Source organism: Zeugodacus cucurbitae, chromosome 4, assembly GCF_028554725.1.
Source record: "Zeugodacus cucurbitae isolate PBARC_wt_2022May chromosome 4, idZeuCucr1.2, whole genome shotgun sequence".
In the NCBI taxonomy this organism is placed as follows: domain Eukaryota; kingdom Metazoa; phylum Arthropoda; class Insecta; order Diptera; family Tephritidae; genus Zeugodacus; species Zeugodacus cucurbitae.
The window spans coordinates 21,235,474-21,261,772 of NC_071669.1; the positions used below are offsets into that span (position 1 = coordinate 21,235,474).

At 35.0% G+C, this 26,299-nt stretch overlaps 1 protein-coding gene across 3 annotated transcripts in view; it reads right to left on the reverse strand.

Moving 5' to 3' along the window:
• Positions 1 to 26,299, reverse strand: part of LOC105217308 (guanylate cyclase 32E) — a 114,486-nt gene that overhangs the window by 36,649 nt on the left and 51,538 nt on the right. The window lies entirely within an intron of this gene.

Genomic DNA, 26,299 nt, shown 5'->3' on the forward strand with positions numbered 1-26,299 from the left:
TGTCGAGTTTTCTTCTGTCAAAAGTATCTCACGCGGGTTAAAGCTTTGAATTTCTCACGGGGAGAGAAATTTAGACTTATTGGTTCCTTAGTTTATATCACTACACTGGTTTAAATTCTTAGTTAATATCACTAAATTGATTTACATTTCACCTTAATTGTCATATTTTTCATCTGACCCCTCACCACCACCCAAACAACTGACGTCATTTCACTACCTCCACTCTCTCCCTCAAGCTAACAAAGCACCTTTATGATATCCTGTCTATTTTGGCAACATTTTTCTTTTCAATTACCTTCGTTTAGGCACTAAAAATCACTTGCCTCCTCTCACTGAGTCAGTCGCTGAGTAATGACAATGTCTGTAGTGATTTTTCATTGCTGTCAGGGCACAAATATTTTACAATGCGTATAATTTTATCACACTTCACGCGCAAGCCAACGGAATCAGGCATGCCATGGAAGCAAAGTTGAGGATAAGTAGGAGTGGTGTAAAGTGGAAGACATTAATTTTTTCAGCTACTAATTTTTGAAAGAGGGAGTGCGTGCCAAAGACGGAAATATATGTATGTATATATCTTTGCCTATTCTGATTTTTTCGCTAGTACGAGGGCTTGTGTAGAATGACAAGTAAGTAAATGAAATCTGAAAATAAGCTTTTTAGCAGCTTAACTGTAATCCTGCTACTTTGTAGTACAAACATAGAATTTACAAGTCTAGCAAATATATACATACATATGTACATAGTCTCGGTTGTAAGAGCTTCCTGTTATCAGAGAATTTTCATTAAAATTTAAAAAAGCTGAGTCCATTTAACGGTATTTGCATAATAAATTAGCTGCATACATATTTTCATATTCAAACGAAAAATTAAAATATATTTCATTAAATATTTTGTAATCATTAGTTTTCATTTCTTATTTACACAAAATAATTATATTCAATATGATAATCATTACTTTACATAATTACCTTCACCTCTTCACATATTTCCATTTTTAATGCAAAAATCATTATTCCATTAATTAACGTTATGTAGTAATATGCTATCATTGTTGTAAAATTTAAAAATTTGTTGCCTCTGTACATAAATTATGTGTAACATGAAATTTAACTACGGTGTTAACGAGGTGTTGTCCATTAATTTTAGTATAATTAAATGAAAGGCAATTAAGAAAGTCATAAATCCAGTCAGCTTTTTGGGTGAATGAACATAAAGGCGTTTAAATTTTACATTATATTAAGTAAAAGCGACTAAAAGTCATTGAACTTTGCGATGGATTTCCGGACAGGACTTGTCGAGCATTTAAATCTAAAATAAAGTAACTCATGACAGTGGTTTGATATAGCAGTAGTTTTGCTATTGATTTGTATATGGTAACTTTTTCATAATTTTTGGACAGAATATAATGCATACATATATTGCAAAAAAAATCTATCTGCTGTATTCCACCCTGCCTTCCATTTTACTGATTTATTGATTTTTTTTAGATTTTCATACAATTTTCCTTCAAAATGTCGATTTGTCTCCTAAAATTAGTGAACAGAATATGAAATATCTTCCAGCCGAAAAGTAAAATAACTTTCTATGGAAGATTTAATTTGGATAGAAAGAATAAATAATTTTCTCGACAGAAAAGTTTACCGCAATCACATTTTATTCATTCTTCTGAAATCAGAATATCAATTCGCCATAATAATTCAAATACTATAAAAACTATCACAACGAATCTTAAGTATATCTATTATAAAGTGATATTGCAAATAAGCGGACGTCATTCAAAACTCCACTGCAACCCAAATAATGAAATTATTAACACAAGTCTGACTGGATAACTTAAAATAAATATATCGAATTTACATTACCATTCGCTTTTAAGAAAGAGTATATTATTTTAGCGATAAATAAATACAGGAAAATTTCTATGATATATAAACTTATATTTGCCAAAATATGTATTCTGATATTCGCGTCCATAGATATTAATTTGTCAGAAAAATACAGACCAAAATAATTTGTGTATCTCCAGATAACCCTTGGTTGGTTATAAATCAAGATCCTTTCTGGTGTCGTTGATCCGACTTTATTAGAATGGACGCTGCCTAAATAATTTCCAGCAGTCCAATATTAGATTCAATTAACATATTATTTTCAAAAGGTTGGAAGGTTCTGAGGGATAGAAGTTCGGTAGACTTGAGTAGACAAGTAAATAGGAGGTTGGTACTATGTGGAGACTTAGAAAATACAGAAGTTCGTCAAAGTCAATTTCATCTTTCCACCCAGGTTGTCGGTTCGAGTTTAGGTTTTCAGTTAATGTTGGCTACTATGGGTCCATGCTTTATTCGATATTACCCATAAATGTGAAATTTTAAAAAAAAATTTCCTCTGCAGAGTCGAAGTCCTTATTATAATAGGTAATTCTTAAAATACTCTATTCATCCACGTCCGTATATGTAATTATTGACAAAAGATAAGCCAATGTTTAAGAGACCATAAATCTTCCGTTAAACCTATATCTCGACAACTCCTAGTGCCGTCTCATCGGATGTTGACCTTGTCCACGCTTCTGACCATAAAGCTGGACGGTAATGATGAACGACTTGTAAAGTTTGGTTCGTCAAGATAGCCTTTTACTTTTCAATTGCCTACTCGGTCCAAAGTAGCACCTTCTGGCAAGAGTGATTCCACGTTGGATTTCATATGATATATTAGAGTATGTCAGAATATTTCTGTTTCTTGTTCGAGTCGATAATCACTAAGTTTTCTGAAGCCCTATAACAATGAAAATGTTTAAGAATATTAAAGACATAGAAAAAGCTGTTTTAATAAGATAAATTTAACGGTTTGCTTAACACGAATTTATCCAAAAAAATGCTATTTTGAATTCTATTACATAACCACTCATATTTCAAACTTCTTCTGCGTCTTCAACAAACCACTGTGGGATATTCACTTTAAAATAAAGGGATTAATAACGGCGTGTTTTAAATGGTATGTCCTCAGTGTTTTATTGCACAGATTCGTTTTTAATTTCTCGCAACACTTCGGTGAGAGCAGTAATAAAAAATGTGCGCAAATCGCTTACAAGGCCATAAAACCCCTTTTTATTGCTGTGCATAAAGTCAAGAGACGCGTTGCCAAAGCATTGTTGAAAACTGTAAAATGCCGTTATAAAAAGTAGGAGCCTAGAAAAACACACCAACGCCACTGCCAACGCCAGCGAGTGAGTGAAGCTTTAAGTGAGCCACATAGCGAACAGCGTACAGCTGTGGAAATGTTTATGAAAGCGCAAAAATGAAAAGTGAATAGTAAATACCATAGAGAGTGGTGAGCGATGACGAGTGTAGAGTGTGCGATGTGTAGAGCGCGCACTAAAAAAGTGAAGATACTTGATATGCAGCGAAATTAAAGCACTGCTACAGCTGGCGGCTACGTGCCCAACATTGCGCTTAGTAATTGCAGGGATTGAAAAAATAGTTGGTTTTTGCCTATATTTAAGCGCTTGCAATTGGTGGCACCGAGCTAATCCATTTAGCGCCAAAGAGTATGCTTTAAAAAGAGAAAATACCTATTTTTATACTTCCAATTAATTGTATAAATTAAGTAACTTGACGTTGATCTTCTGATGGTTCAATGTTGGCAAATGATACTGAAGGTCAAGGGAAACCGAAACGGAATTTTAATTGGTTTTTTTACAATTTTGTTTACTCCTGAATAAAAGATGAATGTCAGCAATGTGAATCTTGATACCTTTAACATCATAGGAATTATTCTATTAACTCAAAAACATATTTAATTATGACTAAGTTTTATGTAGAATCTTAGATTTTATGGAACAAGAAATTTTAATAAATTAATTGCGCTTCTTAGTGAAGCGTATGCAAAGCTTTGCTAAATATAAAAAATGAGTTTCTTCCATCATAATAGGCCAGTTTTCATCAAAATATCTTATAGTGTATATCTCGTCTCAATCGATAAAACGTTGGTCATTGAGTTAAAAGAGAGCTTTCAGTATGCAATGATTTAAACAGTATTCGAAGGAATTGGGAGTGAAGTTTTAAGAAGCTAACTTACCATATATGGCCAGAGATCCAAGTAAAATTCACCGAAACCTTCACGTATTGCCACTAAGCACATTTTCATACTGGGAGACTTCATTTCCCTTTCTAAGATCTCACCTTGTCAGACAAAGTTGAATTTATTGTTTTTGAAGGTTTCTTTTACCATGGATTATGTAGAAAAAACTTGATTGCGAACAGTTCCTGTTCCTTAAGTCCGTTTACAATTATTTGCCAGACCTTGAAACTGAAATTTAAAATATCGAAAGCAAGTAGTTCCATTCCAAATCGGTTCAATTTGCATAAACGGACTTCGGAACAAGTGGATAACGCTGGATCTTATTATTGAGGATATATGGAATCTACTTCTTTTCTTGGCGACTCTAGTCAAAGCATTTTGAGTGTGCTAAGGTTATCTAGACATTTAGAGCGGAAGTATCCTTCTCACTTTTTGTTTTAGAAAATATCTTATCGACATCAACAACGGTGAGCTGAACCCGTGTAAAATTAAAAATTTCGATTTAGATCAGTCATCTTGCCGATACCATTGGCCACCTCGTTTTGAGTATCAATCAAAATGCAAACTGAGTAATTCAACTCGAGTCTTCAAACAGTCAACGTGGTTTTAAATCACTGTTTCCAAGGTTGTGGTTTTGCGACAGCCAAGATACCAACAATAATAGAATAAAACTCCATAAACATTTGTAATATATAGCTTTATTTCTATTTTTGAGTGAATATATTTTGAGGGTTGTCTTTAGAAATTAGATACTATAAGTGTCAAAGAAACTTTGTTTCTGAATTGAAATGGTGAATACGGCGATCAAAGAACTCAGATTTTGAATTAAGTCTTTCTCTATAGAACAATTCTATAAATAAGCTTAAGCAGATTCTAGCAGATATCTGATTTTTGACCATTTGAACATTGTAGACAAGCCTTAAGTGGTTAAGCTAGTTTGGGTAAAAAAATATTTGGCTTAAAGTAAAGGAGCGAGGTGGATAAAGACACAGAGATAAGCATCTAATACGGACGGATCCAAACTGGATAAACCTGTGGGAGAAATTGTCTTTTCAGCAAAGTTAGATAGAGGAATAACTTTTCAACTACCAGATCACTGTAGTATCATTGGTTGTACAAAAATTGTTCAAAAACATAAACAATTTTTTTTATTTTAAAATCAAGTGAACTATATATAAATAAAGATAAGAGAGTTATTTAAAAAAATCAATCACGAGAAACTGTTTAGCTTTTTTATAATAATTTAGTTATTGACTATAGGCGAAGTCCTGTAACTAATGAACGAGGATACATAGGACTTTATCACTTCATATTTGAGTTAAGACTACTATATATCTATTCTAAAAAAATTGTAGCTCCGCGCAATTTAATTTGGGAATGAGAGGGTTAAGTAGTTATTAAAGTTAAGATTTCTTATTGAGCTCTAGAATGGACGAACCCTTTGATTATTTCTATTAAAGGACAATGTTTTGTTTTGAGAAATTATCCGTAGCTTTGAGCGGGAAAAACTTAGCAAATTTTTAATTAAATTTTTATCACCTCCCTAATGTATACTTCGAAAACTAACCAAATGAAATTTAGAAAATAAGAAAAACACAATAACTTGAAAAAAACTCTAAATTTGCATATAAATACATCTCCCTTCCAGCAAGGCAGAAGATATGCAAAACTATTGGCATTTACTTTGCATTATAATATGACAGCTGTTGAAGAGTTTGCCGCATGCATAGCCTACTTTTAGGCAGCCACAAGTTGAAGAAAAAAACCCAATTGCGAATATTAAAGCCTGTGAAAGTTTGCGCAGACATATTGGCTGCCATTGAACGTTACTTTTTCTCTACTTCCTGCCATATTATTGCCACATTGCATGGCACATAAAGTTTATGATGCATACGAGTACTTGGAAGACCTGGAGTACTCGTAGAATGTTATCTGTCAGCGCACACACACGCCTCGTTGCCACATTTATGGCATGCGATGGCTATTTTTACGCTAACCTCATTCGAGTGCCAGCAAGCGAACAAATAGCAAATAACAACAATAGCAACAACAACAACAAGAAGTAAGCATTAAATGCAATAAAAGCTGTGCGCAATGAGCTGTCCACACATCCTGTTGGCCCTTTTTTCCCTTGTTGCACATTTATCTAAGTATCTTTTGTGAGACGCTGCGGCAAGTAGACACTCAGTGTCTGTGTGTTTTTGTTGCTTTTGTGTTTATTTTGAGCTATATGTTTGCCAAGTAATTCAATACAGCTTGACTGCTATCGCTTACGCTGTAAGCGCCACAACACAAAGTCCGTGTGCGACACTGCGTATACGCAACATGCCGATAATGCCATAGAGACAACACACACACACACACACAGAAAAAGGGGGAAAAATGCTGCAGCTCTTTTATTTTGTTTACTTTACTTTTTGCCGTCTGCATCTTCGTGTTATTTAATACTATTATTATTGTCATTCAGTCGCTGACAGTTGGAAAATCAATTTCGTATGGCATACTTTGCACGCTTTGCACACTTTTCATCAGCGCTTGGAAATTATCTGCAGCATTCTACGCGTGCTGAGTGCAATCAATTGAAAATGGCAATCCAATTATTTATGTTTATTTAATTTCGTTGTGTGTGCGAACAAAGACATTACTACACGCAGACGTCACTAAGTGTCTGCGGACACATACTCACATACGTACATAAACTAATGTGAGCATATATGTATGTGTGAGTGTGTGTGCGTGATTTTGAGTGGCGAAGCGTGTTTGTCTGTTTCTTAAAGTGGTCGCACTTTCCCCAGCTTAAACACATCGTTGATTTGCTTTCTGCGATTATTCTAAATTGCTTTCTTTCGAAGTGCAGATGTGTGAATCTCTGTATGTATTTGTGTGGTAGTGAGTGTGCAATAAATTGTAAAAGCTGTCAGTTTAGTAGATAGTCAAAGCCAAGAAATTTCGTTTTGTAGATAATGGCTCGTTTATTTGCTTAAAAAATATTGATCTCTTAAGTGTCTTTCGTATTAAAGCGAGTGGAGAAGTGTTTGAAAAATGGTACTGGTAAGTTCGAAATTGATAGAAATAATGGAAAGCTTTAAGCGGCTATACCAGTGTAACCTTTGAAAAATTAGGCGATTTTCGTGAATTTTTTTAAAAGAAAGTACTCGATCGATTGTTTCGAAGTTTGTTGCACATAATAAGGTATATTTTCAGCAACATATCAAATTTTTTTTTACAAAAATATTATAAAACAATTAGGGAAGTGCTAAGTTCGGGTGTAACCGAACATTTTATTCTCTCGCAATTTATTTATTTAACTTTATTTATATTATATAATACACAATTTGACCCACATATTCGTCATATATATTGTATAAAGTCCACTGAAAGTTGAAAATCATAATATTAGGTTAGAAGCACCGAGGTCCTCGTGTTCGATATATGGGGTCTTGAAAACCTAACCTAAAATGGGGCTGCCACACTATAAACGTAGTATTTGTGCAAAGCTCTGCACCGATATCTTCACTAGTGCTTACTTTATATATTGTAAAGTAAACGATTCAGATCGTCTTCAAAGTTCTGGTATATAGGAAGTAGGTGTGGTGAAGCGATTTGGCCTATTTTCACAACATATCATTGGGATGTAAGGAAGCTAGTACAAACCAAGTTTCATTGAAATCGGTCGAGTAGTTCCTGAGGTATGGTTTTGACCCATAAGTGGGCGACACCACGCCCATATTCCATTTTGTAAAAAAAATTGAGTGCAGCTTCTATCTGACATTTCTCATATGAAATTTAGTGTTTCCGACGTTTCTCTTAGTTAGTTAACGCCTTTTTAGTAATTTTCAACCTAACCTTTGTATGGAAGGTGTGCGTGGTTTTTATCCCCGCCCCCAAAAAGGATATTAAAGTTAAATATATTTCCTATACAATGACCTACGATTTTTGAAAAATATCAAAAATTTACAAAATGACGTAGTTCTGAAAAAAAATCGTTTTTTTAGGTAAAAAATGGTGTTTTTTAAATGCCAAATTGACAATTTTCAACCAATCAAAAATATAGTAGGTCATTGTATAGTAAATATATTCAAGAATACTCTGTTTAAATTTGAAGTCAATCGGCCAATTTTTCATTGAGTTATGATGTCAGCAGTTTTGAGAAAAGTCGTTTCGAGAAAAACGCGTTTAAAGTTTCGACTATGTATATAGGCTTATGCCTGCGAGCGGTCGCTCTTTAGAATGCTACCATTCAAAAACTATTCAAGATAAGACCTTTCCGCTTTCACAGGGTATTTTTGAAAGTATAAACTATCGAATAAGCAAAAAAATAAAAAAAATCGATTTTATCGAAATGTCACACTGGTATAGCGCCTTAAGAAATTTAAAAACAAATTTCAGTGTAAATTAAATTGACTTTTTATTCCTCAAATGGTCATTCTCCATTATAAGGTTTTAAGGCTTTTTTGTATAAAAACGTTTACAAAAATGTTATTCAAAATATTGGCCGTCGCTAGCTACTACTTTTGACCATCTTTCTGGCAGCATTTTCAGTTGAGAATAAGTTTGGGATGCAAACAGATCTCTACAAATATTTTGTTGAGTTAATGTTGACACAAATGTCCAAGATCGATATAAAACGATTTAATCGATTTAATCGATGCTCAAGCCTAGAGACATCTATTGGAAAACGGGGGAAGCAAATTTGTAGTTGCTTTATGTAAAGCACGCAAAGATTCTACAACCATTTTGGATATTAAATCTAACCATGTTATGTGTTGTCTGCTTATCAAAAATCGAAAAAAGTTAAAGACGGATAATAACTTATTTATTATATGGGGTGAGAGGATCTTAAAAAGTAGTTTCAAAAATACTTAAAAGTTGTTTACATCGTATAGCACATCATATAGGACACAGGTCTATTCATTTTGAACTTTATACAATTACTTTATACAAAGATATCCCCTCCACTGGACCCTTTATGAAATATTATTGAACCTCAAAAGATAATAAGATTTGGATTGACCAGATTCACAATTCAAAATGAATATAAGACCAAACTTGGATGAAGGTTTTACCATAGATTTCTAAACTTATATTGCCTTAAGGGGTTACATGGGTTTCGTGGATTCAAAAAATCGATTTTCTGTTTTTTGGCTTATTAATTTCTACAACATCTCAAGAATATTGTCAATTTCAATTACAACTATTTAAAAAAAAATATTCAAGCAAATTTGACCGAAATTTTTATTTTTTTTTTGGAAAAATGTCTGCCAAAGTTCCAATTTTTACTTGTTCTATCTTTCCTTTGTTCAAGCACGCGTTTATGGTCTTACCTAAAACACTTATTTTTGTTTTTTTCATTTTGGATGATCCGGTGAGGAGTTATGCTGTCAACGCGGACGCACCTCTTTTCCGAGGGGTCACCGGAAATGACGTCGTAATGGAGGAGTTTTAATTTGTTTTTGAAAATTTGCGAAATTATTCTTTAAATATGTATCTATAAAGCAGGAAAAAGTATAAATTAAATAAATATTATTTTACATAGCAAAAAATATTGAAAATAGGCTATTTTTTACGCGACAAACCCCATGTGACCCCTTAAACCACAATAAAAAATATTGATTGGTCAATAATGTGATAGATTTAAATTATTTCAAATGTAATGATATTAAATTGACTAAAGATATTACAATTTTGTTAATATGTACTTCCATTTCGTTTAGAATGATTAGTCAAATCGGGGCAAGCTGTAAAGTTCTGTCTAATGAGATTTAATGTCAACTTGATCAACAATAATATATTTTACCATTTTAACATATTGTCATTTGGCATAATGAAAACAGCACATAAATAACAAAAACATATGTATTTCAGGTTAAGCGATGAGCATCGGCCATTTTCGCCGATTCTTAGCTGATTATTTATACTTCTTACAAGATTTTGAAGATAATTTCATAGTCAATATTTAAAGGCTTCTCTGGATGTGAAATTTTTACAAACAACATCATTACCCATAGATAGGAAGAGGTAGTAATTACTAGTTGTCTGGCCCGGACTAAAATGTGAATTCAAAAGGATATACCACACGATCCCGGAGCTTTTGTGGAGGCACTAACGATAAGTTTGACCCGGCGTTGCCCTGATTGAACACAAGTCTTCTCCTAAAGTCCAAACTGGTTCTTGGCAATTAATTCCTTCAGACTGTCCTGTTGATAACAGTACATGTTCGATTTAAGTTTGGCCGTAGTGGGGTAGTTTAGCGTGATTCGGTTTCTTTACTGAGCCATTTTTCATCAACAGTAAGCATCCGATTGAAATGTATCGATTTTGTTGTCATTCAGCAGCGAATATCAAATGAAAATTCGGTCCATAAACTTATTTTGTTTTGTGGTACAACAAGTTATTGACAAATTGTTCTAATAATATCATTATTATTTATTGTTCGTTATGTAATCAAAAAAGCTATACAATTATAGGTGTACGATATGCATATATGAGAGACCATCTGGGCCAAAGTTGCTCTTCCTTTCATAACAAAAAGGACTATTGAAATTAAATATCTTCGAAGCCCCTGTGTTCAGTGTTTGACCAAAAAAAGTGTATAGCCGAATCTCTCTCCGTTAATCGCAACGTAGTAGTGAAAACGCGTCGAATCTTTTGAGGAAGCAATGGTAACGAAAACTCCTTCTTTCGTATCCATGACGTATATTTAGCCATCTCGTGATTGCCGAAGATGTCAGTCTTTTGTGTTTTTGTCCTACACCCATCCTAGTTTCCAATGGATTTATTATCTCTATCCGTGAGGTGATATCCGAGACAAATAAACCGATGTGGAATTCGAGCCCATCGCGGTGGTCACTTGTACGAAATCATTTTTTAAACATAATGGCAAAACCTTATCTTTATAATAAAGCTAAATCCTTTGATGTGATATATGTGTTCAGATCTGTCTGTTTTTTTTTAATTCTATGCAGATACCGCATGTTCGTATTCAACCCCCAATAGAGAATCGACAAATTTTGTCAATCTAGTGTATATTCATTGAAGATGTTTACTGACGGGAAAATTTTAGCAACTTTTTTCAATTTCGTTCTACTGATAGTAGAAGGCCGACACTAGCCTTGAATTCGCAGACTATGCGCTGTATTAAGGAATGCTTATATTCACTATCAGACACATCGTGCTACTTTACGATTAGACTGTTCTGGGTAGGAAGTTTTAAGAGTGATGAGCTTGCAAGGTTAGGGACGTCTACCTCACCCTTGTTTAGTTTTATTTGAAAACAACACGTTCGTAAATACAAGTAGTATAGTACGAAATATATGCATTTACAATTGTTTCATTAATTCTCAGGGAACTTGGAAGCGTGGAGAGTTGAACAAACAAGAGGCATATTTTTGACAATTGGGCTGAGCTTAAATATACGAGGTCTGTTCAAAAAATAAAGTGAATTTTCAAATTCCGTGGGCTACGACCATTCGATTGGCGTCATAACCATGATTCGTCATCGAATCAAAAGTCCAATCATCCCGATGGAAAAGCTATGTGGTGGGAACAACATAGAATAAGAAACGGTTGGGTTACTTCAATGGAACAACTATTCGATCGTCATCGATTGAAGTATCGGGTTCGCTATCTTTCACTGGCATTCATCAGGCTGGAGAAGTGTGCCCTCCACAAACTCGCTACTACTCTAGACTCACCACTAGATCACCTAGTACACAAGAGTGTGCTCCGGTCTTGAAACCTTCTGTTAGTCGCCGGATCGTTTCGTAAAAGTTTCGTTCGTTACGCCTCGTCGACATGTTTCTCAAGCTCATCATATTTACGAATTAAGGCCTCTTTTATCGCTTTCCTCTACAGCTCTTGGTATCTATCCCACTCCACTGCGACACGACAATCTTCGTCGTACCAGCTGTTCTTTTGACGTCCCACAGTTCTCTTATACAGAGTTGCTGATGAACATGATCGATCTGGGGAACATGTCGGAGTACCGGTAACCTGTTGAGCGTTACTACTGGATAGGTGGGTCTCGTCTGAGCTGGGTAAATGCTGGAGCCAAGTCAGTCCTAGCACTTGCACAGTCTCCATATCCTTCTGGCTTAAGGAAAATCGCTTTTTTGCAGAACCACGGAGGTGGCCCTTGCTACACAAAACACTATCTCTCATAATCTAGGGTATTTCCCTCTGCTGTGCAGCCATATAACCTAACCTATCCTAACCTAGTTCATCTTTACAATGTTTGATTGATGTTCTATTCCACTCCATTCTAGTGTTTACAAACAAATTTTAATGTATTTTCAATTCCGTATTGAGGTCACTGACACTCAGTTTAATAGCATCCACAATTTACCACTAAATCAAAGAGTTTTATGTAAACAACATCCCACAAAAACATTAAGTATTCCTCGAAAATATCGCTTGTACTCCCTTGCTATTTACTTTTCACCTGATTATGCAAATTTGTATTTTTCCCATTGAAAGCTTTGCCATCCTCTGCTTATTTTCTAATAACACACAGAAAATGTGAAAGCAGCAATTTCTCAAATATTCGCATTATTTTGGTGCGCTAATCAAAATATGGCACCATTAATTTGATTTTGTTTTTCTGCCTGCTCTTCGTTTTTATTAATAAAAGGAGCGCACAGCTGGCAGCATGCTTTCGATATGTCAAGATTTATTTTTGTAAATTTATTGCCAGTGCTTGTATATAAAAAAGACACTCACACACACATACTTATACACGTAAATTGCCGGCAGCAGCTAGAAAATGCGTGTACAGTTAAGAAACTGCAAATAAAAAGTAAACAAAAAACTGCTCCAGCAAATTTATCGCCAAGCGTTCATCTTAGATTTTAGTACCGGCAATGGACACGTGTCGCACGCGCGTTTTTCACACGTCTGCCTCACTACACTTCTTGCTTTGTTAATGGACAGCGTCAACGAGCATAGATACCATAACCGCACCCCTCTACTCCTCCCACTCACATGATGAAGTATGCAAATTAGTAGCATAAGTTGAGGCGTGTTGGCTGCCAATAACAGCGAACTTTAGAATCTCCGACAAATTGGGGCGCACGTACGTCACTCAACACGCGCAATTACCAAAATACCAAATGGAATTGTGGCAAAAAAGTGGCGCACGAAAAATGAAAAATATAAACAACAACAATAACAAAACATAAATTGACGCTTGTCATATAAAATAGCGCCGCTGTCACTTAAAATTCATAAGCGCGCCGGCGAAGGAGTTCGCATTTGCATAAATGTTGTAATAAACCAGAAGTGGAAGAATCTCTTGAGTGTATAGGAGACTCTCTTGGGTGTGGGAAAGTGTTTTCCAAATGTGTATGAAATGACTGTAAGGCGCACTACCACAATAAAATTGCTGAACGGACGCTTGTCGCACAGGAAGTGCGCGAGCGGAAGCAGATAAGCCTTGACAAGGGTTGCCACCACTGAGAATTGTATGGCAAATCGCTTAAGTGTACATTATAGCATAATTTTAGGCAATTTGCGCGTATTTGTAAAGGGATTTGCTGTTTAACGCCCATTTCAACCATGACAATCTGCATCTAATTTCCCATAAACAACTCGTGCGTGTGATGGACCGAAGGGTGGGTGTGGAAATTAGTTGTATGAGGTTACTTTCTTGTGAAAAGGGAGGTGCAGAGGTCAAGCTGTTTATGAATGTACGGATTCTTTAAAAATTAAAAACATAAAGAAGTTTACGAACACACTTCAGGAAGATTAATTAATTTAAAGCGTCTGTAAAATACTTAAACGGCTAGCTTACCAGCAAGCTACATACATTTTTTTTTCTTTCCTAAGCTTTTTTGTGCGTCAAGAATAATATAAAAAGTAATTAAACATTTCTGACGCTTTCAAGACACGTCTAAGCTAGTGCTTACATACTAAAAATACCAGATACACAGCCTGTAGGAATCGAATTTGTATGTTAATCTTCGTACTGCCTTTTCGGATTTAATTTAATACATTAAGATTATATTTGAGAAACCAGTTTTGGCCTTCATACTGCCGCCTACTCGATTAACGACCAGCTGTTATACATTTTTTTTTGCTTTTCATAAGTAGTTGGTAAGTTTCATCAGCTGCTATTTTATCAAAATTTGCCCGCAGGGTTGCATTCAGTATCAACTCGATTTGTATTTGATTAGAAATTAATGTAGAAAAATAAGATTTTTCTTTTGTATGTTAAATCGATCGAAATCAGCGCTCAAATCGAGCAAGAACCGGTTAATTAATCAATTAACTTCTGTGAAAAGGTTATTGAAATTAAGTCATTAAAAGTTGAATTCATTAAAGGCGATTGGTATTTTATGAAAATCTACATTAGAAAAATTATCCCATAACGACTTAAAGATATTTTGAACTCAGCGGAAATCGATTGGTTAACCTGTTAGAAAAGCTTTCTCCCGATCTAATTGAGGGTGACTTTAAATGAAATTTAAACATTTGCTTCGTGTTGTTGGCCCATTCTCCTTGAAATCCTCGAATTACGAAGGTTAACGGTTTCATACGCTTTGGATACGAATGATTATTGTGTCTTAAGTGCGGAGTTAGCAACACTATTGCTGAAAAAGGAGAAGTGGTGCAGTAAGTTATAACCATTGTCCTCTATATAAGACTAGCAAAGTGTTGATGACTTGTCTAATATAGACATACAGTAGTCAGTCAGGAAGTCATTAAAAGAACAGTGATAAATTCATTCAACAACACCAACAATGTCAGCCTCGAAATCCAGCGCAGAATAACTCTTGCCAACAGGTGCTACTTTGGACTGAGTAGGCAATTGAAAAGTAAAGTCCTCTCTCGACGAACCAAAATCAAACTCTACAAGTCGCTTATCATTCCCGTCCTGCTTTATGATGCAGAAGCTTGGACGATGTCAACATCAGATGAGACGACACTAGGAGTTTTCGAGAGGAAAATTTTGCGCAAGACCTCAGAACATCGGCAACGGCGAATACCGCAGACGATGGAACGATGAACTGTACGAGTTATACGACGACATTGATATAGTTCAGCGAATAAAAAGACAGCGGCTACGCTGGCTAGGTCATGTTGTCCGAATGGACGAAAACACTCCAGCTCTGAAAGTGTTCGATGCAGTACCCACCGGAGGAAGCCGAGGAAGGGGAAGGTCTCCACTCCGTTAGAGGGACCAGGTGGAGAGCGACCTGGTTACACTTGGAATCTCCAACTGGCGCCGAACTGCGAAGGAAAGAGAGGAGTGGCGCGCTCTCATCGATTCGGCTATAACCGGCTAAACGGTTGATCGCCAATCACATACATACATAAATTCATGTAACAAAATATAATTCTAGTTTATAATTAGCGACTTTTGGGAACTAGAGAATCTCGCCCAAATATCTAGGAAAGGTCTACGGTATTACATACATACATACATATATATGAATGGGAAAATTAAGCTTCGAATTTTCCTTTAAGAAAATATTTTATTTATGATTTTTTCTTCCTGATTCACATATCAAAAATATACTACACTAATGTTGTTTTCAAGTTTCCTACAGAGTCTGCTTCTGCATAGAAATTTATTCTGCGCACTACTCTAAACTCTAAATTAAAAACACACCAAAAGCTACAAATAAATTTCTGCAACGCCAAGAAAATTAAGTTGCTTTCTTAGTGAGTTTCTTCCTCAAATGTCAGCCAAAGTGACTTCTCCTTAGAAAATAGGAAGTGGCAAATGTGCGGAGGAAAAAGCTAGTTATAAATGTGTTTTGCATGAAAATGTAAACTTCAAACACAAAACGAAATATTTGAATCGAAATGAAATGGAAGTGAAAATCTACAACACGAAATTAAGGTAAAACGACCCATTCAACGGAGTGGAAATGTTAAATGAGTGTGTAAAGTATTTCCGAAAGCAATTAAATGCCAAGAATTTAGGCGCAGTTGTTAGTGCACATACAAATATATGAAAAGATCAAAAAGAGGTGACACGACGCATTAAATTGCTTAACTTTTTTTTTTACTTTGCTGAAACTACATACGTACATACAATTGTACAACGTGCCAAAACGGGCATCATGCAACCACTGAAAAACTAATAAGGGAATTTCTAAGAGTCTTAAACAAACATACAAAATGTCTTGGACTCAAATCACATTCAGTAGCGTGTTATTTGCTTTTTATTCCATCGTTTTTATTTGTAAATATTTATTATATGATAAGGATATGAGTGTTAAATTGCAGCTCCCCAGATCTCTATATATACCATACAATATATAATCTCAATTTTTCGAGCGACTTGTCTAAAGACTTCTTGGACTCTCTCTAGAAAACATATCCGTCCATGCTTCAAAATTAATGTCTAAACTGATAGTGGACGTCTAGTACAACTACTAATATATTAAGCTCAACATAACTCCAAAAAAAACGAGGGCATTTTATTATGAAATAAACTTACGATTTATAACATTTCTAAGATTATAATCGTATATTATTTTGGGCTTTTCACAGCTTTTGACCCTATAAAAATACTTCGATACTTGGCCAGATAATAGCAATTCTAGTGGGGTCGTCAATTGTCACAGCTGTCTGGAATAGGGTGAGATGGGAAAATCTTTAGATCTGGTTCAACATTAAGATCTTTCTTTCAATAATCCGAGCCAAGTAGTTGGAACCAAAATTATTCGCTTCTGATTATTTGTGTTAGGCTCACAGTATTTTGAAAATACATGATCTATATCTGAGAGTTTTTTTAGCATCGCAAGAAAATTTCTTCAAATATCTTGTAATTTTCGTCGAGGGAATTAGTCTCGATATAGTATCAATAATATCGATCTTAATAAAAGGAAAGTGAGTTAGTAAATAGTGGTAATACCTTCAAAAAAATAAAAGGAACTAGTTCGATGTTAACCCTTCAGTAGAATAACTGAAGAAATTGTCATCTTGTTTGAATTTGGTTCAATCTGAGCAGGGGTTTTTAATGTGGTATGGATAATGAAGAAATACTAGATTATTTTGGAAGTAATAAATGCGAAAGAGGGACATTTCGGGAATAACCTTAAAAATATTATTTGAAGTTGGATCGAAATTATTGTCATTGTATTTATCATACATCAATATGAAAATTTACTAATTTTATCCTATAGAAAGAAGACTGATGAACTTACGTGTCTAAAATTAAAAAAAGTTTTCTAACTGGTTGAAAAATATGAAATTTTTAGCCATATCTCTATATCTAGCTTAACCCATTAATTCCCATTTTTTTCTTGAATTCATTTATAAGGCTTTATTAAAATTATGTAATTAACGCCCTCTTCAAATATAATAGCTGAAAATTTTCAATAAGTGTCCATTTGGACCTGTACCCAAGCGAGTACAATGGGATAATGAGGGGTATCTATATAAAGTAGCCGTTATATAAAAAATAGTTAATTGATTGTTTGATGAACTTTAGTAGGATACTTTTTGTATTGTATTGATGTATTTTTGAAAAACTGTCGCTCTACGTAAAGTGATATATTACATAGCCCACATATCCACCGATTCGGTTCGGGATTCGATTTGATGTAAAAAGAGGCTACAGCTATTTCTTTCCCCGAAACTTTATACGGTAAGCATGCATCATGGAGGTCAATTCCAGCCGTTCCAGAGTTGTATTTTGCGATTAACTTTGGCTGAAAGACATTCTTCTTACATCCTTCCCGTATTGACCATCGTTTGACGGTATACAACGGTTAATTTGTGTCAATCAAAATAAGCAGAATCGCTTGAACCTACATAGTCGGTTTACATAAATGTTCGACCGTAAAACCGTAAAATCGTTGCATATCCATTTTAAAGCTTACAAAAAATATTCTTCCGTAATGTATATTCATATTACCTAACTACACTAAAAATCAAGCTTTCACACTTTTTGTCTTAATTGTGTTGTTTATTCTCAAAATTAGATGAGTTTTAAATATTTTATTAGCAAACTTCCTCAATAATACCTACAGTCTTAGCTGTCCGAGAGTTAAATGCTAACTGGCCCACGAAAAATACAGAATTTGCAAAAGTGAGCGTGCTTGCCCGCGTCTACTCCTGACACCGTTTCAAAGAAGCATTTTTTTCTGTACCCAAGCGAGTACAATGGGATCGAATGGGTTAAGCCTGTGCTATGATCTGAAACTATTAAAGAATGGGTGTGTCTAATTATTGATTCCACTCAGTCATCTAATTTTTCCTTTTACTTTTGTGGCTCGCTAAAATTACTCTAAATTTATTTAAACAACCTAAGTCGAGATGAGTTAAGGTAGATGTTTCAATTACTAATAGAAATGTGAACCCAACATTTGATTATATTTTATTATGAGTTGAAGCTTTTGATACTGAAGTATTGTCTAAGTTGAAGGAAAAATTTTAATCTCGAATAAGTCGTTCAAAATAACTCAAATTTGTCTCAAACACTTAAGTCGACTTATGCTATTTTAACAGTTATGCACATGGGCATGCGACGATCTCGTTAAAATTAAGCGCTTGCAAACTACCGTTATGCGGGCAAAGTTATAAACTATATTTAGATTAATGGCATGGTATCACTTCAGTTCGTGATATGGGAAATTAAACTGATTTTTTATAAATTCAAAAGTGAATTTCACATGTAACTGTCATTTGTTGTTGTTATTATTGGTGGTTTCTTGTTTCATTCAACAATGTCTGTTTAATCTTTGTTGTACTTGTAAAACAAGCAATGCAAGTGACGCAAATTGTAATTTATTACCGATGCTTGCGGAATACGTGCAGAGTTGCCACACTTGCGAGCGGCTGGCAACCACATGCATACGCGTGTGCTCGTAAAAGACGGACACATACATATATATATGGATATATATATTGAGCCGCGTATTTATAAGTATGCCGCGCCACACTTGCATTTAAATGGCGATAAAGCCGCTCGGCGTTGGCGGTAATTTGTCAAATTAATCAGTCAAAGCGCAGTGTGGCATTTTAATGCAGGCATGCTTTATGCAATTTACATATCTACACATATGTATGTATGTTGCCCGTTAGCTATGCACTATTGCCGTATTTTATTGCATGGAATTCTTTGAAATGTGTTTGGCTCAATTTTAATGCGTTTAAACTTTTATAAAATTGTAACATTCACCTTTGTTGTTGTTGTTTTTGTAAATTTTTTCATTCAGCCTTAGTTTTAGCTTTGACTGACATATCAGCGCGCTGATTTGGCACAATAGGGTGTGTGAATTGCAAACGAATTGGATTTTTGTATTATTTAAAAGCCAGTCGAATCATACCATTGAAGAGTTTAGTGTTTTATAAATGAAAATGGCGAATTCAAATCCAAAATTCAAAATAGACTATCAGCTTTAATTGAAATGTATCACAGTGAATGCCTTTCGTATCAAATTCCTTTTTAATAGACCTTATTTATATGTATATAGGTGAGGTTAATCGGGATTACTAAATGGCGAACTAATATATTTTGTATCCCATACTGTTAGTTAAAATATAATGTAATTGGACGAGAGAACTAAAATAATATCAATACTTTTATACTACCTTCCTGCAAAGAATTATTGAGATATTACTCGGTCTAAAGATATTTTAAACTCTATTTAATATTCTGAAATTTATAATAACATCATTGTCGTTTTTTGAAACAAATATTTATTCATTCGTCTGCATTAATTTTGTCTTATAATAAATAGCTCTTCTTCCAATCGTTGAAACACTTCTCATAATCAGTTTTTGGGATAGTCTGACGCTCTTTCTGTAATTTCTCGTATGTTCTCGGTAAAACAACGGCGCTTTAAAGTTATCTTTATTTTTGGAATTAGGAAAAAATCAGTCAAAGCCAATTCTAGTGAAAATGGAAGCAGGGGTATTGAAGTGTAAGCTTTTAACAAACAAAAATCGCCAAGCTCAAAAAACACGTCTAATCTTAGTGGCTGCTACATACGAAGTCAGCATAGAATGCAGCTGAAAATTTTATCGTACTTCAAGGGCATATATATAATTAAACAAGTAAGGAAGGGCTAAGTTCGGGTGTAACCGAACATTATATATATATATATATATATATGTGGCGTAGGAACCGCTTTAAGCGATTATAGCCGAATCCACCAGAGCGCGCCACTCATTCCTCCTTTTTGCTTTTTGGCGCCAACTGGAAACACCAAGTGAAGCCAGGTCACTTTGCACTTGGTCTTTCCACCGGAGTGGAGGTCGCCCTCTTCCGCGGCTTCCTCCAACGGGTACTGCATCGAATACTTTCAGAGCTGGAGTGCTTTCTTCCATCCGTACAACATGACCTAGCCAGCGTAGCCGCTGTCTTTTTATTCGCTGAACTATGTCAATGTCGTCGTATAAATCGTACAGCTCACCGTTCCATCGTATTTTATACTCTCGCAATTTATTTATTTAACTTTATTTATATTATATAATACACAATTTGACCAACATATTCGTCATATATATTGTATAAAGTCCATTGAAAGTTGGAAACCCTAATATTAGGTTAGAAGCACCGAGGTCCTCGTGTTCGATATATGGGGCCTTAAAAACCTATGGTCCGATTTCGGCGATTTTTAGAATGGGGCTGCCACAGTATAAACATAGGATTTGTGCAAAGTTCTGCACCGATATATTCACTAGTGCTTACTTTATATATTGTAAAGTAAACGATTCAGATCCACTTCAAAGTTCTGGTATATAGGAAGTAGGCGCGGTTGTGAAGCGATTTGGCCTATTTTCACAGCATATCATTGGGATGTAAGGAAACTATTACAAACCAAGTTTCATTGAAATCGGTCGAGTAGTTCCTGAGATATGGTTTTTGACCCATAAGTGGGCGACGCCACGCCCATTTTCCATTTTGTAAAAAAATCTGAGTTCAGCTTTCATCTGCCATTTATGTGAAATTTAGTGTTTCCGACGTTTTTCGTTAGTAAGTTAACCCACTTTAAGTAATTTTCAACCAAACTTTTGTATAGGAGGTGGGCGTGGTTATGATCTGATTTCTTTCATTTTTGGACTGTATTAGGAAGTGGCTAAAAAAAACGACTGCAGAAAGTTTGGTTTATATAGCTCTATTGGTTTGCGAGATATGTACAAAAAACTTAGTAGGGGGCGGGGCCACGCCAACTTACCCAAAAAAATTACATCCAAATATGCCCCTTCATAGTGCGATCCTTCATACCAAATTTTATTTCCAGAGCTTTATTTATGGCTTAGTTATGGCGCTTTATGTGTTTTCGGTTTTCGCCATTTTGTGGGCGTGGCAGTGGTTCGATTTTGCTCATTTTCGAAAGCAACCTTCCTATGATGCCAAGAAATAAGTGTGCCAAGTTTCATCAAGATATCTTAATTTTTACTCAAGTTACAGCTTGCACAGACGGACGGACGGACGGACGGACGGACAGACAGACAGACATTCGGATTTGAACTCCACTCTTCACCCTGATCACTTTGGTATATATAACCCTATATCTAACTCGTTTAGTTTTGGGTGTTACAAACAACCGTTATGTGAACAAAACTATAATACTCTCTTTAGCAACTTTTGTTGCGAGAGTATAAAAATAATACAACTGAGCTTTTCAAACCCGTTAAATTTAAAAGTCCCCATTATTTTTTGAACACGTGTCATATATACTATTTACATTCGATGGTAGTCCGATAGTAATAATGGGTCCTTAGCCTAGTAAAAAATGAAAATTTTGAAAAAAATTACGATTTCTTATACAATACCCTTGTCCATTCGATGTTCTAACTCATTTAAATCGTTTTCTGAAACGTTATCTGGAGGTCTGTAAAGTTGGAAGATAACCCCATCATTATTATAAAATTTCTGACCGGCAAAGGACTCCTTTAAATTTGGGATTCTGTTCATTGGCTAAATCGACTATTTTAGTTCACACCGTGTGAATCTCGGCAATCTCCGCATACGCGATCTTTTGACATGCCTACTGTAGTAGATTGAGCACCTTCCGAATCAGCGCTGCAGAGAAGTATATGATTCAGTGGTTTCTGATTAAAGCGGTAATATAAGTATTGGAGTTCTTGATCGAGTTGACTTATCGCAATCATCGAGAGATCATCCAATCTAACAAAGAATGTATTAGCAACTATGCAAATCCGATCCTGCGGTGTTATCTCGTCTTCGTACCTCTTTATTATTGTATTATTAAATAAGAAAAATCAGGATTGATATATAAATACCAGAATATATTATTGGTTTATTCTGAAAATATCACTAATTTAAGCAATATTCAGCTTGTTTCTCCAAAAAAAAAAATTGTAATGCTTAACTGCTTAATGCTGCCGTTTCGATAGTTTTTTCTTAATGAAGATATTTAGTTCCAGTATTTACCCGATTTACTTGTTGCGAATATAAGTCATTTTAACGAGAACTTTGTCATCTCCATTATACTCCCCTTCTCAGGTATATAATAACAAAATATTAAATGTTTGTTTCGAAGTTCTCCAAAACAAATTTTTGGTATCGGCAAGCGGTTTTCATATAAATTATTAAAAAAAAAATAATTTTGACATATTAATTCATTTATTCATCACTCAAACTTTCACTTATTCAAATCAAATCAAATCACACCCACGGCCTTCATTGTATATCGCATCCCTCCACCTCAAATAAAGTAAATAAGCATAATCACATTTAATCGAGTTTATTCAATTAACCGCACTTAATTATTGCCACTTGATTGCATTTTTATTTGCCATCATACAATTATCCACACAAAGTTCAATTAATCACCGTTAATGACACCAACAAGCAAACATTTTTAAAATGCGTTAAAGTGCAAATTGTGTGGTGAATCATTAACATCTATTCAAGCTTAATTGATATGTTCGGATTCATATTTCGCATACCAGTTCTAGGAAACGGGTTAATTAGCTCTTTTTATAGCGTTCATAATCTACATACAAATTGAGTGCTGAGCTTTTTGCATGTGAATTTAAGTATTTAAAAACCTTTTGTTTATCTGTAATAAATTTTAAAATGTTAAATGAAGGAACAGGAAATCGCATTTGCATATACAGGCATTTATATTTATTCATATATATATATTTACATAGAGGCAATAGTTTTTTCCTTTTAAACTTGTAAACCCACGGTACCCGGGTTTTTAGAAACCTTATGTAAAGCACAGTCTCTCTAAAATGACATTAAATTGAGCCATAGGAGACCTTGAAAGAGTGAACCTCAATCCCTTAAATTAAAATCTCTTACCTGACGTAAAGTCCTAAATCGAGAACCTTTCTATCATATCCAGAGCTATCGAAAGGCGAACATAATTTTGTTTCTTAAACTCGATTTTACGGTTTTTTGTTTAGGTATTATCAGTTCTTTTAGGATCTAATAATTTCCATCGGCATGGGTAAGACATTTAGTGTTTAATGCGATCAATACCAAAATGGCTAATAAATTCGAGTTTGTGGCTAAAAATTATCCAATGACAAAAACAACAATGTGGCTTGCAGTCTCAAAGCTTAAATTTCACAAAATAAAAAGCGAAACTATCTTCTCACTATACTCCAGACAGCAACTAACTTACATATGTGCTAAAGCGTTCCCTCTTGCAGCACAATTTCCCAGACTTTTTCAACACATTTCCTTGCACTTACCGTTTTACCCCATGTCGAGACTACCCTCAGACGCATACCGTTAGTGTCAATTACCGGTATACAGCATTCTGGATCATCAACCACAACAAATTTTTGTATTCCCACAAAAGCACTTACACATAAATAAATATATGGATGTATGGATATGTGTGAATACACTTAAATGAATTGAATCAATGAATACCCAGTTGAAGGAATTCTTATAATTTCCTACAAGAACTAGTTACTGTTCTGACTGTTCGCATTCATATAATAAAGACAAAGAAGGGTATATCATATGTAAATGTACAAACATCTATCTAAAGAGAGAAAGCTTTTTTAAATGGAGAGATAATTTGCTATCGTCAATGCATCTCCTTAAAAACCATCGCTTGTCGTATTCAAAGCTTTAATATTTCTTATTTGTAAATGAAGAAAGAAAACAAATACTATAAGGAACTGTTTCTAATTATAATGCCAAAGTAGCCATCTTGGAGATCATTCAGTTCGCATTGACTATAATTGATCTATATATGTGACCTGGTCTACGAAAAGGGAGCTAACGTGCGAAAAACTATTTTTCTGGGAAACATGAAAAAGTTAAAAAATCTCATCTTCCATCCGAATCAACTAAAAAGTGAAAATTGATTTTTTGACACCTAAGCCCCCTTTCCGTAGACCAGGTCACATATACTGATACCAGATGAAACTTTCAAAGATACTCATAGTTTACTTCAAAGACTAAGAAAACATTTTGATATATCTTTCATTTTTAAAAATAAAAAATCCAATTAGCTAAACCTTCCAGTTAAGTGCACAATAATTCCAAGTATGAGCATATGTGTTCCAAGATTTTCCCACTTCTCGATTCTGGATTAAAAGTACTGTTTCAGGTATGAAAAGGTGAAAGAATTACACTGTATCCTCAATTTTATATATGTATGAGGGTTCCTCTGTGGGTTTAGTCATTGATACATAAGTTCCAAAATATAAATTGATGGAAGATGAATATTGACCCATATCTAAAAGATACTGACAAAAAGACCACACTTTTGTTAAATAGTTTTTTCATCTCTTGGTCAGGTAGCTTGTAGAAGGCTATTGCAGAGATGCACGACTGTACATTATTCTAAGAACAGGTAGTATGATATACATATTAGTAACTTTTTAGGTGATCCAGACTAGAGACCATTCTTAACAATCATATTAAAAGATATTAAGTTACCTATGGTGACTGTTTAGCTCAATACTGAAGACTTTATAAGTGAGTTAAGAATTTATGTATCGATTTCGAGTTCAACTGATTATGGTTTTTGACATATTGAGGAATTTAGTCTTGATGCTATTAAAGGGTGATTTTTTAAGAGCTTGATAACTTTTTTTAAAAAAAAAACGCATAACAAAATCTCATCGGTTCTTTATTTGAAACGTTAGATTGGTTCATGACATTTACTTTTTGAAGATAATTTCATTTAAATGTTGACCGCGGCTGCGTCTTAGGTGGTCCATTCGGAAAGTCCAATTTTGGGCAACTTTTTCGAGCATTTCGGCCGGAATAGCCCGAATTTCTTCGGAAATGTTGTCTTCCAAAGCTGGAATAGTTGCTGGCTTATTTCTGTAGACTTTAGACTTGACGTAGCCCCACAAAAAATAGTCTAAAGGCGTTAAATCGCATGATCTTGGTGGCCAACTTACGGGTCCATTTCTTGAGATGAATTGTTCTCCGAAGTTTTCCCTCAAAATGGCCATAGAATCGCGAGCTGTGTGGCATGTAGCGCCATCTTGTTGAAACCACATGTCAACCAAGTTCAGTTCTTCCATTTTTGGCAACAAAAAGTTTGTTAGCATCGAACGATAGCGATCGCCATTCACCGTAACGTTGCGTCCAACAGCATCTTTGAAAAAATACGGTCCAATGATTCCACCAGCGTACAAACCACACCAAACAGTGCATTTTTCGGGATGCATGGGCAGTTCTTGAACGGCTTCTGGTTGCTCTTCACCCCAAATGCGGCAATTTTGCTTATTTACGTAGCCATTCAACCAGAAATGAGCCTCATCGCTGAACAAAATTTGTCGATAAAAAAGCGGATTTTCTGCCAACTTTTCTAGGGCCCATTCACTGAAAATTCGACGTTGTGGCAGATCGTTCGGCTTCAGTTCTTGCACGAGCTGTATTTTATACGGTTTTACACCAAGATCTTTGCCTAAAATCTTCCATGTGGTCGAATAACACAAACCCAATTGCTGCGAACGGCGACGAATCGACATTTCACGGTCTTCAGCCACACTCTCAGAAACAGACGCAATATTCTCTTCTGTACGCACTGTACGCATTCGTGTGGTTGGTTTAATGTCCAATAAAGTAAACTGAGTGCGAAACTTGGTCACAATCGCATTAATTGTTTGCTCACTTGGTCGATTATGTAGACCATAAATCGGACGTAAAGCGCGAAACACATTTCGAACCGAACACTGATTTTGGTAATAAAATTCAATGATTTGCAAGCGTTGCTCGTTAGTAAGTCTATTCATGATGAAATGTCAAAGCATACTGAGCATCTTTCTCTTTGACACCATGTCTGAAATCCCACGTGATCTGTCAAATACT